This window comes from Micropterus dolomieu, linkage group LG09, assembly GCF_021292245.1.
Source record: "Micropterus dolomieu isolate WLL.071019.BEF.003 ecotype Adirondacks linkage group LG09, ASM2129224v1, whole genome shotgun sequence".
Classification (NCBI taxonomy): domain Eukaryota; kingdom Metazoa; phylum Chordata; class Actinopteri; order Centrarchiformes; family Centrarchidae; genus Micropterus; species Micropterus dolomieu.
In genome coordinates, this window is record NC_060158.1 from 2,936,086 (window position 1) to 2,952,002 (window position 15,917).

The window sequence follows — 15,917 nt, forward strand, 5'->3', positions numbered from 1 at the left end:
AGGGTCTCATAATCCATCATGAATATTTTAATATAAACTTTGGGAAGGTTCTTTGTTTAGTGTCTTATCTTAATGTTCTTTAAAAACAACCTGAGCAAAGAGCTGAACTACTTAAAAAAAGAAAGATTGAATCTTAATAGTGCTCACGCACACACACACACGCACACACACACGCGCACACACACATGCACACACACATACACGCACACACGCACACACACATGCACGCACACACACACGCACACACACACGCACACACACATGCACACACACACGCACACACACATGCACACACACACACGCACATGCACACACACGCACGCGCGCACACGCACACGCACACACATGCACACACACGCACGCACACACACGCGCACACACACACGCGCGCACACACACATGCACACACACACATGCACACGCACGCACACACACACGCACACACTCACACGCGCGCGCGCGCGCGCACACACACACACACGCACGCGCACACACACACGCGCACACACACTACAGCTGATCCGTTCTTCATTTAACTTCCATGTCAACAAACTCGGCTCCTCTCCGTCCCTCCATAGGTCTCCCCGCGTCTCCATCATCACCTCCGTCTCCCAATGAGCTCGGGTCCATCGCTATAGCAACTGGTTGCCACGGGCGACGAGACACAGCCAGCGCCAGCCAGCATCCTCCTCACAGTTGTTGTCGAAGGCAGAGAGAAGGCGCGGCGCCGAGCAGAGCAGAGCAGCAGAGGAAGACGCTTTTTCTCTCACCAAAATAAAACCGACCGAAATAAATACCAAAAGCATCCAATCAGACGGCTGGATTCTCCCGTCTCTGCTTCCACCCCTGGAGAGGCACCGAGGGGACGAGAGGATGGTGTCAACTTGTTCTCCCAGGAAAGTGCGGGAGTGCCGGCGGTGACCCCCGACGCTGCCGCTGCTGCAGGGTGAGTCTCAACTTCCCTCCAGTTTGACATTTTACCTGAATCATGTCTGTCAGGAGTCCTGTGGGTCCAGACTGAGGGTTCAGGGCGGTGCAGGGAGGCGAGCGGTGGCGTGTGACGGGTGTGTGATGGCGTCTCCAGCTGGTTACCACACTGCTTTCACGTTGTTTAGTCTCTGCACGTCTTCAGACCCCAGGACATTTTGCCAAGAGGTCTGTAATGTTTTAATGTCAGCAGCTGCAGTTTAGGTGCCACAACTTAAGGCACACGTTGGGTTTGAGAGTCACTTAATATTAAATTAAATAAATAAACGCAGATGATCTGAACAGCATTTAACATTGAGATCTTATAGAGCAGGACCCCCGAAGGATCCCTAAATAAAAGTCTGAGGGGTCACAAGACGATTAAAAAGCAACTTAACACCTGTTGTAGCTTGAACGTGCCTCTTGCCTTCAGCGTGTCATGAAGTGTTCAGGTCACACATTAGAGCGTGTCTTAAATATCAGTATTGGCCCAGAAACCCCCACTATGCTGCAGGTCTCAGCTGTCAAGGTAACTCTTCGTTACAAGTTACCAGAAACTTTGATTTAATCAGCTGATTCTCTTCTCGGTTGGTCTTTAAACCATCAGAAGAGAGAGAGAAATCTCCGAGGCGGCGTCCCCGAGCAGAAGGTGACGTCATCAGAGGGCTTGTTTTGCCAAACGTGTTCCGTTTTAACATCGCGGCGTGTTTCAGACCAGGAGGAGGCGCCTCCTTCTTCCCGTTGTTGTCCTCCACGCCCTCCAGCGCTGCTTCGTCTGTTCAGCTATTCCTTCTCAGTTTGCTGTAAACGCCACTATTCTAGATATGATTCATGTTTTCGACAGCAGAATTGGATGAGACGGTGGAAAGAGGTTTAGTTTGGTAGATCAGTGAGGAATAATAATGAGCTCTGTTTACTCTGCAGCATTCTGCTGGTAACCACCCGAGACCGATTTCAAACTCTACGGCTGATTTCTGTTTTCATGTGGTGATGGAGGGGCGGGGCCCACACCTAACGCTGCCTTCACACCGCAGGCCTTAACGCTCAGATCGGATTTACTTTTTTATAAATGGCCCATATTGGACTCCGGTGTGAACGATATTAAAATGTGATGATATTTGTCGCTGAGGTGAAAAGCTGTCTCACGATATCTGATGGAGTGTGAGGGTGAAATGATCATAGAAGATGGTTTGTAATTTGCATTTTGGGATCCCAGCGGAAACAATGAACAGCGACAGGAGGACAGGGTGACGAGACACGAACCTGCATTGATTTGCATTCTGTGACTTTCAGTCGAATGAAAGAAGATCTTTTTAGAAATAGTGTCTGACCGTGGCCGGAAGACAAACACAGTGTCAAACGCAGCGTCTGTCATATGGAAGTCAACATGGAGGCCACAGAAGTGAGCTCATACCTGACACATCCCTCCTGTTTCTCATCGCCCTCTCCCAGTTTCCTCCTAAAGGCCAACATTTCTCCCAATTTATGATAAATGTTGCATTGCCTTTATTACAGTGTCGGGCTCTGTAGTACGAATCAGCCCTACAACTCTCTCTCGCTCTACTCTTACCACCTGGACAAGTAGCATGTGACGCAGAAGAGAGCTCACGGCCAGGTGGATTTTCAGGTAGAAGAAAGGGAATCTGTGAGCAGATGTTGACAAGGACGAGGAGAAAAAGAGCCACTTTTTTAATTATGGCTTCATTTCTACTATCTGTCGCATGAACTCCGAGCTGGCTGTGCAGACTGAGGCAGCATTTCTTTTAAAAATGGGACCTGTATCTGATTTGGACCACATGTGAGAAGATCCATGTGACTTGGGCTGTTCAGACTGTTAGAAACAAATCAGATCTGAGTCACTTTGGCCTGCAGTCTGAACACAGCCCAAGTATCTGATTTGTGCACGAACAGTTTCCCCATGAACTGTAAACATGGTGAGACTCCGTCAAGTCTCAGCTCCTGCACTCGACTCATTAAGCTGGAACAGCTGAAGTGGGGTCATGTTTACAGAGTTCATGAGCCCATTTGGCTGAAGTGTAGGGTTTCGAATGGCGTAGCTTCCCTCTTCAAGGCAGTCACTGGTTTTCGTTCATTTCAGTCTGACATAAAATCATCCTGCAGGTACTTCAGACTGGAGTCTGGTCCTCCGTCACTATTATCCTCATGCCTGTCTTTACCGTTGTCAAAGTTACATTATGGATGGGTGTTTATCCAGCTGTTGCAGTACGTTGAATTGAACGTTCTGCGTACACACATGTACAAGAAGAACAAAAGCAGACACAGATGTGCTGGGACAGATTGCCTATCTCAAGCAGCTTTTTTCATTTTAATCTCGGGGCATCCATTTTCTTCCCTGTTTGTTCAAAGTGTTGATTGGTGAGTTTTGCAGGTGTTGGTGTATTTTAAGCCACGTCTGACACCCTGTGCTGGTTATTCTTCTTTCTGTGGTCTCTCTGCCGCAGCGGAGGCCTGAAACAACAGCAATTTCTATTTAGTGGGTCGTTTCTTTCCTTTTCAGCCAAGCTTCCAAACTGTTTTGTGATATTTGTGCTTTTCTGTTTCTGGTGTCTCCACTCTGGTTGAAAATGAGCATTATGCATGCGACCACAGCCGGTCGCTCGTCTCTCTCTCTGGTGAGGCCGTTCTGCAACATTAACAGGAGTCAGTTTCATCAGAAACTCTCACACTTTTTCCCAGTTTGACAGCGAGTCATCCGCCTCTGTTCCTGGTTACTGGTTCAGGTTTTAGCAGCTGATCCACATGTATGACAGACCTGATTCCAGATCCTGATGTGTGATGTTTGTGGGGTTATGATGTCAGAAGAACTTCAGAGCATGAGAGGAAGGAGCATCTGTGATGTGAGAGAACCTTCTGCTTTCACACATTTAAAGAAACATTTTCTTCACACCATCAGAGGTGAAAGTGTTAAAACACGCCCACTGTAAACAGGAGGAGAGAGCCGCTGTGACGATAAATCTGTCGACACGTTTCATCCCAAAACAGCCACGGGGCGGACTGCACGCGCTCAGTACGAACCTGAGACTCGTACACAACAGACGAGTGAAGCTGTCAGAGTATTTATATCCACGCTGACCTTCATTTATATTTAGATTTCTGATCAAATGATCTGAACACAGTGATGAGACAGTGTGTGTGTTACTGTTGTCCATATCCATTTAATGTAGAAATCAATGGAGAGAGAGACACAAAGACGGCGGGCGATGCATTTATTACGTACAATTTTTACACAACTTACAACTATACAACTTTCTGATACTTTATACATTTTATTCCACTGCATTTGTGCAATCTAACTTTTCTATTTCAGTTACTCATTTCAGGGAATGTATCTTATCTTTATTGTTATTCTTCTGGTGTTAGCAGTAACTCCTTCTACACGCTACATGTATTACTCCATTGTTTTTATTTTTATGTTGTTCTAGCACAAGAATTGCGTTCAGGATTTGTCTCATCTTAAAGTCTCCTGTAGTTGGAATCAATGAACCAAGCTGAGCAACAACATTGTTAGTGAAGTCTTCAGTGCTTGTAGCTCCAGAAGGCTACCGGCCGACACAGCATTTAGGTTTGAGGAGCTGCTTCTTCTTCTAACACTACAAAATGTTCAGGTTGGAGGACTCAAACGGCAAGACCTGTGATTGGTTGGCTTGGTAACATCGCATTTCCTCCTACTTCTTCTTCTGCCTCAACCAGTTCATTCCATCTCCTTCAGCGCCTTCTCTCATTTCTGCTTTAGTAATTTCACTAAATGTAACTGCTGTTCAATATCGATCAGCTCTGACACCAACATGATCAGCTAAGTTACAGCCACCATTGTTTGTGGTAGCCTACACCAACGAAGAAGAAGAAGAAGGAACTCAACACAGCGGAACATAGCAACCCCACCGCCAACAAGTGTTTTGTTAGTAACTGCAGAGTGACGCAAACACCAACATACAAGTATAAATGCTCACGACAGCATGGCAACCTGTTCTCACGCCATCACATATGGGCGCATGGTCAACATGGCGTCACCCTTAGTGTCACAGTTCAGCGCACTGGGGGAAGCCCTGTAGCATCATTTATGAACAATAAGAGCCGGTGTAAGGGGGTGGTTGGGGTCAAACCGGACTTTCACCCATCAGATCGCTGTGAAACAATAAGAAGTTACGTAGGTTATGCAAGCTACGTGAATTATGTTACTTAACTTAAGTTTCTTTAAGCCAAACCATGATCTCCTCCTAAACCTAACCAAATTGTGAAGTTTCAGAAGGTTGACCACTAGTTTTATTTTGAAAGTCTAACCGGATGTTGCATATTCATTGCTGCTAACTTGACTGCGGAGCCCTAAACGTGCAAAAACAATGCTAAAGGGCCAGGGGCATCACACAAAAATCTGGATCCAGTACATTAGCTGTCTCTACGGGCCCTTCACCACATCCACAGCTATTCACTTTTCATCTTTGTGGGCCCTCTTCACTTGAGGGGCCTGTCCCCTATTCCCTCCCGGCCCAAGCTCCCCTCCTGGGCGTTCAGAAGTGACGTCAAGGGTGTTGACCATATGTGACGAGTTGGGAGTGAGAATGTGTTGGCTACAGCGTGCAGAAGGATAAATTGGCCTTCAGTGTCAATAAGACCGCAACAGACCCAAACTATGATGATGATGCTGGTGAAGAAGTACTTCCTGATTAGAGCTTTATCAGTATCAGACATATTGGCCTGATCAAAGTGAAGATAATCCACGTAAAGTAAGCTACATTTATTTTTATTTTGCTGAAATTGAGAAACTTTGGCAACATTTGAGTTTAAACTGAGGCGAGGAAGGAAACGAAGCAGCAGACTGGACAACAGAAAAAAACACTTCAACACCAGAGAATCATAACCAACCCAAAATAGAAACGGCAAATAAAGTGGAGGGAAAGAAGTGTGAAAGGGAGAGAGGGCGAGAGAAAGATGGAGGCGACAGTCCGACACTTCCTCGTATCAGTTCGACAGATTTCATCAGCAGGGAGATGAGACACAGAGAAAGTAATTACAGCGGTGGAATAAAGTGAGATGAAGTGTGGAGAGAGAGAGAGAGAGAGAGAGAGAGAGAGAAAATGGAGGAAACGGCTTCAACAAGAACCGATCCATTAGAAAAACCCATCAGGGAGGAAGATCAGACGGCAACCAGTCTGCCTCACGTCCAGCCTGGAAAACATGTGATACATAAAAGGTTCCTGTCGTAAAAGTCTCCTGATGAAGACAAGGACCTTACTGCAGATTGTCAGTGCATTCTGGGAAAATCCAATTCAAATATAGTAATACTGACTGACTGCCAACCTACTTCTTTAAATGAAAGCCTGATTTAATTACAGTGCATTATTTTGTTTTATTGTAAGTTTTAACATCAGAGCTCCGGAAATGTTCTTTGCGACATCTGTCAGACTAACAGAGGTTTCAAAGGTAAGGTTAGTGTAGCATGAAAGCTAACATTTTATTTGTCACTTGGACAGAAAAAAACATTTGCCTCAACAGTAATATTTTTCCAGGACTGGATGAGGATGCATTAACATTAGGGCTAGTTATTTTTTTATGTGTGATGTCAGTGGGAAGTGTGTGCATCTAACCCATTCTCACTCTGGGGAGCCCCTTAGCGTCATAGTTCAACGCACTGGTGGAAACCCTGTAGCGTCAGTTTTTAACGCTAAAGGTAGGTGTTTTTTTTTAACAGAAATGTCAGAGTAAGGAGGTGGTTGGAGTGAACAGGTGGGCCAGAAACTGGACTTTCAGCCGGCCGGTGTTCATTAACTGTTTAAACTCGTTTTAAACATTATTTAAGATAAGTGTGCGTCATTTACAGTAAGTAAATTAATCCTTAAGTTAACTGACGTACGTGACAGTTATTTTAAGCCAAACCACGATCTCTTCCTAAACCTAACAATATTGCAAAGTTTTAGAACATTAACAATGTGCCGTTTCAGAATTGCGACGTTTTGCAACGTTAACAAATACTTTTATTTTGAAAGTCTAACTGAACGTTGCATGTTTATTGTTGCTATCTTGATTGGGCAGCCCTAAACATGGAAAATGATGCTAAAGGGCAGCTAGGGCGTTAAAAAGCAACGCCAAGGGGTCTTCACTATGTGCCCATATGTGAGGAGCTGGGAGTGAGAATGTGTTGGTGCAGCTGTCTGCAGACCTGGCAGCTGCTTCATTAATATTCACCACTCACCAGATATTAATAAGGTTTTTATGCAAACATATATATCATTACCATTATGTTAGCGTTAGTCTAAAGGAACTGCCTTTGTCTTCTGTTCTGTAATGTTACCAATAAATAAACCACAGCTAATTTAGCATAGCTAACATAATAAAACATTTGAGTTTATAACATAAGATACTTTATTAAGGCTAAAGGAGCTATAATTTTTTTCCTGACACTGAAGAAAGAAAAGAACAATAACAGAAAACTGCTAAATGCTTAACACCAGATCAAATCACACTCCTTCTCAGTAACTCATACAGTATCTCGCAAAAGTGAGTCCACCCCTCACATTTTTGTAAATCTTTGATTCTATCTTTTCATGTGACAACACTGAAGAAATGACACTTTGCTCCAGTGTAAAGTAGTGAGTGTGCAGCTTGTATAATCTGCTGTCCCCTCAAAATAACACATCACACAGCCGTTAATGTCTAAACCGCTGGCAACAAAAGTGAGGACACCCCTAAGGGAAAATGTCCATAGTGGGCCCAATTAGCCATTTTCCCTCCCTGGTGTCATGTGACTCGTTAGTGTGAATGGGGAGCAGGTGTGTTAAATTTGTTCATTTTGTCATTTCTTCAGTGTTGTCACATGAAAAGATAGAATCAAAGATTTACAAAAAAGTGAGGGGTGGACTTTTGTGAGATACTGTATCTGAACTCATAGTCGTAGATTCAGTGGGAGTTACACCTCCTGATGATAGATTATCTTCTTTGATGATCAAGAAAATGTCCATAATCCAATTAGAAATCACAAAAAGAAAGACACTGCTCCGAACCTGCCTGAAATTCTTCCTTAAGAATCACAGTAATCCAGTGAGAGACGTCTGTGTATTCATTGGTGCACTGCTAAGAGGAGCTGCTAACTGCTAATTCAGCAGCTTTTAATGGAGCCAGTTAGACAAAATGTAAACAGATATAGAGGGAGCAGATGAGGGGTGTCGGCCTCTTAGTGACATCTTACACACAGCAGCCATGTTTGTACAGAAGCTGACATGACAGGCTTTTTGTCCATTGTTAGCAGAGCAGTCTGCCTCCCGTCTGTGACACAGCTGGACCTCGAACTGCTCAGCTGCTGTCTCTTCAGAGACTGTTTGTGGTCTTAAATTCAAATGCAGGAAGCACAAACCGTCTTAACAAGTCCAAACATCCAGTTAAATATCCCCCCCCCCAGTGATAGTCTCTCGACGGCCGGTGCCCAGCAGTCTACCTGAGATGACTTATTGACGAGCTGTCAGGCATCTCCGTGGCAACAATCACTTTCCCCTCGTTAGAAACACATTCAGCGGTTGTCTTGTTGTACAGACTGTCAGCAGCAGATCGATGTGTTCGCTGTGTGGACACAGTGCTCAGTCACACATAATGAATCCGATTTACATTTAAAGTGAAAACACACGAGGAGGAAACACTTCAGGCGCACGGTTGTGTACGTTTGAGTCTCTAAGGGCTGTGAGGGCGGATATTTCATGACACTGTGGGTGGGGAAAATACAAACATCTCCCAGCAGGAGATTTTTAGAAATTAAGTTACTGGGGGTCTGATAAAGGTAACAGACCATCGTGCAGTGCAGCGTGTGACCGGCACAGGATCAGATATGTGAGGCTGATCGGCCCCTGTCATGGCCGATCACGCTGAAAACCGGCAGATTCCAGTCACCTGCCGATCGATTGATGTAATTTTAGGCTGTTTGTTGGACAAAACAAGACGTGAAGATTTCAGCTTGAGCTTTAGGAAGCTGTGATGGACATTTTCTTAATCATTAGCAGATGAATCAATAATGTAAATGATTGTTATTTGCAGCCGGACGTGCTGTGCAAACTGTCATCACTGAGGTCAGTGTGTTAAAGCAGCATCGTGAAGCGCTGGTGCAGCTGCAGGAAGTGATGCTGCACTTAGTCAGTGTTTAACAGCAGGAGACATTAAACTCACTGCTGAAATCTAAAATAATCAGAATCAGAATCAGTTTTATTGCCAGGTATGTGTACACATACGAGGAATTTGACTAATGTACATGAACACTAGGGGCGGAAATCTCTACGCATGTAATAATGATGCATCTTTTTCCCCACTGTGTGACTACTGGGTACTTTTACTTCCAAGATCTTTTATTAATAAAAGAAACAGAAGCGATGTGGCAGGTCAGCTGGAAGGTTACATTTGCCAGCATATATCCAGCAGTTGCAAAGAACCAGCAGGAAAAGAAAAGGTGGCCTGTAGCAGTGGAAAAGTTGCACCTGTACCTGCTTCCAGGTACTTTTTTTTGTATCACCTCCATCGAGGTTCCAAGCGAGCTGGAGGATACTAAAATGTGACGTGAAAACACGACAGACTGCTGATTGGTCAGAGAGAATATTCACTATTCACTGCATCATCATTGCACCAGACAGAGGCCAGCAACAGGAAGTTTTATATTTTACAGTTTTCATCACTAAATCCACTTCTGAGAAGTTTTGAGGTGAAATCAGCTGTGTAGATTTCAAATATTGACAGTTTTAGAAGAAGAAGAAGAGAAGTGATGGCGGAACAAAAATGTGCTTGAATATTGCGCGAGTGGCGGACTAGAGGCGAGGTGAGCTGAGCTGGTACGGGAAAAACGTCAATAGTTAAATCATTAAACAATCCCTCCAGGACTTGCTGACCACATGGGCATAAATTTCATCCAACATAAAATTTCTTCAGAGCAAATTTTGAAGGGGATAAAAATAATAGAGCCAAAATTGGATAAAAATAATAGAGCCAAAATTGTACTAAATATGTGTAAATGTGTGTACACAGAGGGAAGTCTTACTACTATTATGACTTAAGTTCATAGGTTCACCACGTGGTCACATTATCCTAAATAAATCCAACAAGCTACCAAACAAGCGAGGTAATCGTGGAAAAATAATCGATTATCATAACTTTGTTGTCATGATTAATTTATTCATGACTCAGCATCATCTGTATTAAAGACAAAAGAATCAGTTCATCAGATGTTTCGAGAGAATAAAATCGCCCCGCCAGCCTGCTTACCATGACTGCAGCTCCACAACTTCTGGCACTTTCATTGTCCTGTTTGCCTTTGTATTGTTTTACGACTTACACAGTTATTCTAAGTATATATCATTATATTATTTAATGCTTTTTAAGGGGGGGATACCCCTCAGACCCCCCTGCGATTTCCACCAATGGCTGACCATGATTCTTTCTTGTAGCTGTGTATCAGTGTCTTGTCTGACGTCCTCCATGTGTTGCTGACATTCTCTCCGTATGTTTTGTGGCGGCAAAGTGTTCGTCAGCAGACGATCTCCTTTATGTTCGACCACAATACGCCACGTTCTGGAGAACAGTTTCCCCGCTTTGGTAAATAAGATCTGTTTCCGGGTCTTCACGGGCCTTTGCTGTTATTTTTGGAGATTGACATTGGTATCACACGTCTGCTGTGAATTTGCTGACGTGTGAAAATGTTTTGCGGGAAACAGCGATAAGATCATATTTCACGGGAATTTGTTGAATTTGTGTTACTAGTTGCGTTAATTGAACAATACAGATTTCTGGTTCTTCCATCTTGTCTCTGAACACCACAGAACAGAACTCCTCAGTTCCATCTTTGGCTTGAGTCAACATTATGTTATCAATAGGTTCATTAACATTTGTAACTAACTAACATTTCTAACGACCGGTGTGCGAACTACACCGTAGCTTTCGGGGGAGCTCACTCTTTCTTTTTTTCCCGGGACCGGATGAGGGGGGGCTGCCTGTGATTCCTACTGCTGAATCATTAACAGCTGCAAGCATGTAGGCCTGGGGCTGAAGGTGAAGGTATCAGGGATGTTTGTCTTATTGTTAGTATTATTATGATGCAGCCATTTTGCTATAATTACTCTTCACCCAACAGATGCGGCTGCAACCTGACTTTCTTTTCTCCGTGAGAGGGAAGAATTTAGAAAGAGCCCCCAGCTGCAGTAGTGCGTGGATCATGTGTAAAATTCATCCAGCCAGAGGGAACGATCACCAACTGTTCATAGCTCGTTGGTCGTACTAGCGACACAACCCGGTGGCGCGGTGGAGCGTACAGGGCCAGGAGACTGCAGAGCGACCTGGTGTGCTGTGGACGGTCGGTGATCGTTCCCTCTGGCTAGAAGAAGTCTGACGCACCTGATTTTACGCATGATCCTTGGTTAGAGAAAAATTGAAATTAATGGCAACAAAGCATGCTGTCAATATTTTAGAGATCCCCCCAAAATATCACAAATCATGCTTTTAGGGGAGCTGATGTCTTCTTAAGGAGAGCTAAGCTCCCCCTGGGTCCTCTGTAGTTCACACCCTGCTAACAACCATTAATAAAAACATGCAGCACACACGCATTCTCACACTTTAAGCCTCCTGCAGCCTCTGTAGTCTGTTTGTTTCTTGACTTGCTCCTCCTCTGCAGATACTGAAAAGTCTAAAATGGCCTAAAAATAAACTTTTTCTTTTTCTGCCTCGGACGACGAGGACGCAGTTAAGATTTACAGTAGAGAAACTGTCAACTGATTATTTGTTTTTCAATGAAGAAAACAACAAGGAGAGGCAGACTCACACACACACACACACACACAGGCAGTTAGTAATGGTTATTGATCTGTGCTGGTCTCTTCTGATCTCTGGCTGTAATTGATCAGTGCTGTCAGTCTGACGTGAGTCACCGGGCGCCGGCTGGACGCCAACAGACACACACACAATTATGTTTGACAGTAACAAAGGGGGCAGTGGAGCTCAGTAGCGATAGTTACATAACATGATGATGATGATGATAGAGCATCATTACACACACACACAAAAAATGCTCCTTCCTCTCTCTGCAGGGAGGTGGATGAGCGGCACTGAGCTACAATCTGTTTGACAGATGACTCTTTCTGTGTGTGTGTGTGTGTGTGTGTGTGTGTGTGTGTGTGTGTGTGTGTAACCCTTTTGTATCTCTGTTGAATGTCCAGCAGTAGCACCGTTCATGTTCTGCTTTTAAAGGAACACGAATTTTCATATACACAAGTCAAATACATGTCACATTTATATAACTTCACAAATAAATGAATAAATATGTTGTCATTGTTTCCATAATAATGTAGAATAATAAAAAGTATACCACATTAATTTCTGCATTAAAACACACAAACCCAATAGTCACCTTTAATTTCCTTCATAGAGACTTGATCAATAAAAACTAATTCTAACTATTCTTCCAACGTCAGTAATTATGTGAATGTGTTTGCAACAAATATCTTGACTGGTCAGTTCGAGCGTCTCTTTAGGAGAATATTGTCTTTATAAAAACAGCTCGACCGACTGTTTTCAGCCCTGAGTTGTGTCTGCAGGCTTCGTCACGAGCCGCTTAATGCCACACAACCTCCACCAGGAAGGCAGGCCGTGCTGGGATCAGATCCCAGCGTGAACCCGATGTGCAGGTGCAGGAATACTCTGCATTGCCACGAGCTTTTATCAGATCCAGGTTAGAAATCCAGATACAGATCAAGTTTCTTTAGGTCAGTGGAGCTCCGAACGCACTACATTCATCTGACACTACAGTCGTGTTTTTCTGCAGCCGAGGCTTCAGGCGCTTCAGTAATACTAACTAACACACACACACACACACACACACACACACACACACACACACACACACACACACACACACACACACACACACACACACACACACACACCTTGACAGCACTTAGCGCTCGTTTGTCAGAAGCAGACGGAGACAAATCCGACTTTTCCCGATGGAGAGGAACCAAGTTCATGTGTCGAGTCTGCTGACAAATTCAGAGCAGCTTTCAGCCACACACTCAGCTAATCCAGAGAGCTCTTATAATCTTTCTCACACACACACACACACACACACACACACACACACACACACACACACACCAATGTGTTTGATATGTTAATTAGCCTATGACAACATCAGGTGATTTATGGAGAAGCAGCCAAATGCTGCATTACTGGAATAAAGTCAGAGTGAAGCTGTACGTACGTGTGTGTGTGTGTGTGTGTGTGTGTGTGTGGGTGTGTGAAGCAAAGTGGATGGATTGTTGACATAAACACTGTTTATATAGAAGCTGTTTTCTATATAAAACAGTAACGTTTGCCGTTTTAGGTGGACGCAGCCACCGTGACATCACCTGCTGGTTTGTGGACTACCGTTTTGAAACCTGGAGTTTGGCAGTTTAGTTGGTTTTTTGGAATCAGACGTGACAATATTTTGACGAGAGGGTGGTGCTAGCTAGCTTGGTTAGCAAGGTGCATCTGTAATTCACGTTAACTGTGATATTGAGCAGCGACATATTTTACCATCTGTATGCAGATGATATTCAACTGTACTGCTGAGTTCTATAAACTGTCTTCCTTAATCAACTGCTTGCCCAGTATCAAACTGGGGTTATGTGACAACTTCTTGCTTCTGAACTCAGATAAAACAGAAACATAAATTATCAGATAAAGCAGCATATTGGTGACTCAGGCTCATTTTAACACCAGAGGGCTTTGATCATTCCAAGCAGCGGCACCGAGGCTGTGGAATGCATTGCCTTCCATTCTACTTTGTGTGAATGCTGTCGATTCTTTTGAAAAGCAATTGAAGACTCTGCTATTCAAGTAGGCTTTTAGTTAGACGAGGGTTTTTTTGGTTCTTTGATCTTTGTTTTCCATTTGTATTTAAATTTTACTTTGTTGTATTGTACATTTTATTGGAAGCGATTTGCGATTCTTATCTGTGAAAGGTGCTATACAAATGAACTTTACTTACTTACTACTTACTGTGTATTATATATATTAGCTGGGATGCTAATTTTGGCTAGCAACAAACAGGCTTAAAACCAAACGTACTTATTGAAAAATGAGCAGCCGACTCCTGATGAGCTTTTTCAGCGGCGCTGGTTAAATGTGCACAGAGCAGCAGATACAAGTCACCTCTTTCCAGATTGACAGGTCACCATGGTAGCGACTTGTCAATCAGCTTTTAGCCCCGCCCTAAAGCCTCCCCTGCTTCCTGGTCTCTGTTCTTCTAAATGGGACCATAATTTACTAAATGAACATCATGCTGTGTTGAAGAAGACTTGAAACTAGCGACTGAGACCATAAACTCATCAGGAAAGTGTTTACTGAGGGAATAAATCAGCTGACAAGTAGAAACATTTTCTCACAGACTTCTATACAATCACACTTCTTTCTGCAGCCGCTGGAGTCGCCCCCTGCTGGCTGCTGGAGAGAACGCAGGTTTATGGGAGTTCAGCACTGGCTTCACTTTTAAGTCTCGGAGCTCCCCGCTTGGTTTAACATCCCTGGGTCATTTTCCAATATCTAAGCTTTAGCATGTTGTTTTTGGCATTTCTCCATGGCGACATTTAGTATTTTCAGTTTTAACATGCTGTGTGTGAATGTGCTGTGTTTCTTCTTTCCAGTATCCTGTTTCCTCTCCTCTGTGTATGTGTATGAGGCCGATCGATGAACGCAAGGCTCTGTGTCGCTTCCAACGTGATATCATGGGATGGCAACATTTCGCATGCCGTTTGAGTCACAATAATGACTGATCTTACTTAACTTATGGAATCTAGAGACCAATTGTCGTGAAACGACACAAAATACAAAATATGTGCTGGAATACCACGCAGAATGACTTCAGAAAGCAGCGCGTTATTCATATGGTGATAGCAGGCTGTTGCCTCAGGTGGTGCTCAGACAGTTTGAGTAACAGATCCGTGAACACATTAATACTATACACACTTTAACAACTCACAGCTGCAGATATTTTTATCTTTTATTACGATTATTTCTTTTTCGATGGACTGGCTCCGTTCAAATGAACGAGAGGATTGTGTTTTTTTAGGCAAAGCTGAAGTCGGTCTAAACACAGTGAAGAGGTCAAACCTCCAGCAACACCTTCATCATCAAAAACACACTGCAGAAAACACAACCAAGATCAGTCATCAATCCCATGCCTCAGTCTGAATATATTGAGATTCTGCAACACAGTATTTCTATCAAATAGCTTCTGCTGTGTATGTGTGTGTATGTGTGCCTCGAGCAGAAACCTTGAAGGTTGTTGTCATTCAGAGCTGGAACATCACACACACACACACTGAGGAGGATGTGTATATATATTCATATCCAGGTGTGTGTGTTCTTCCTCAGTCAGTTCAAATACACACAGTTTAATATTAATCACACACTGGATATGAAAATATATATATACATCCTCCTCAGTGTCTCAGGATTACTGCAATGTACTGTGCACTTGTTTAAACAAATCTTCTATGGACCGACTGCAAGTTGTACTCAGACCAGCAGGAGGTCGCACAACTGTTCCCAGAACACGTTTTAAAACAAGAGGTGATCCTGATTTCTGTGTGGTGGCTCTGAAGCTCCTTTAGCCGTGAGAGGACTCTCACACCAAAGGTGTGCGTCTTATCATTTGCGCCCATTACACACTTAAGGATTATAATTAAGATGGAAATACTCGCCTAAAGTACAAATACCTCAAAACTGTAATTAAGTACAGTACTTGAGTAAATGTACTTAGTTACTGTTCAGGAGGACACAAAGAAAACAGTCGTGTATGATGAGCAGTAAATTAATTGAATGAATAAAACACCATCATCTCTCCGCTGTCAAATCCAAAATGGAGACTCTGTGCAGCTACATCATTTCCTAATTGAATCCTTTCTTGCATGAAACGGACACACACACACACA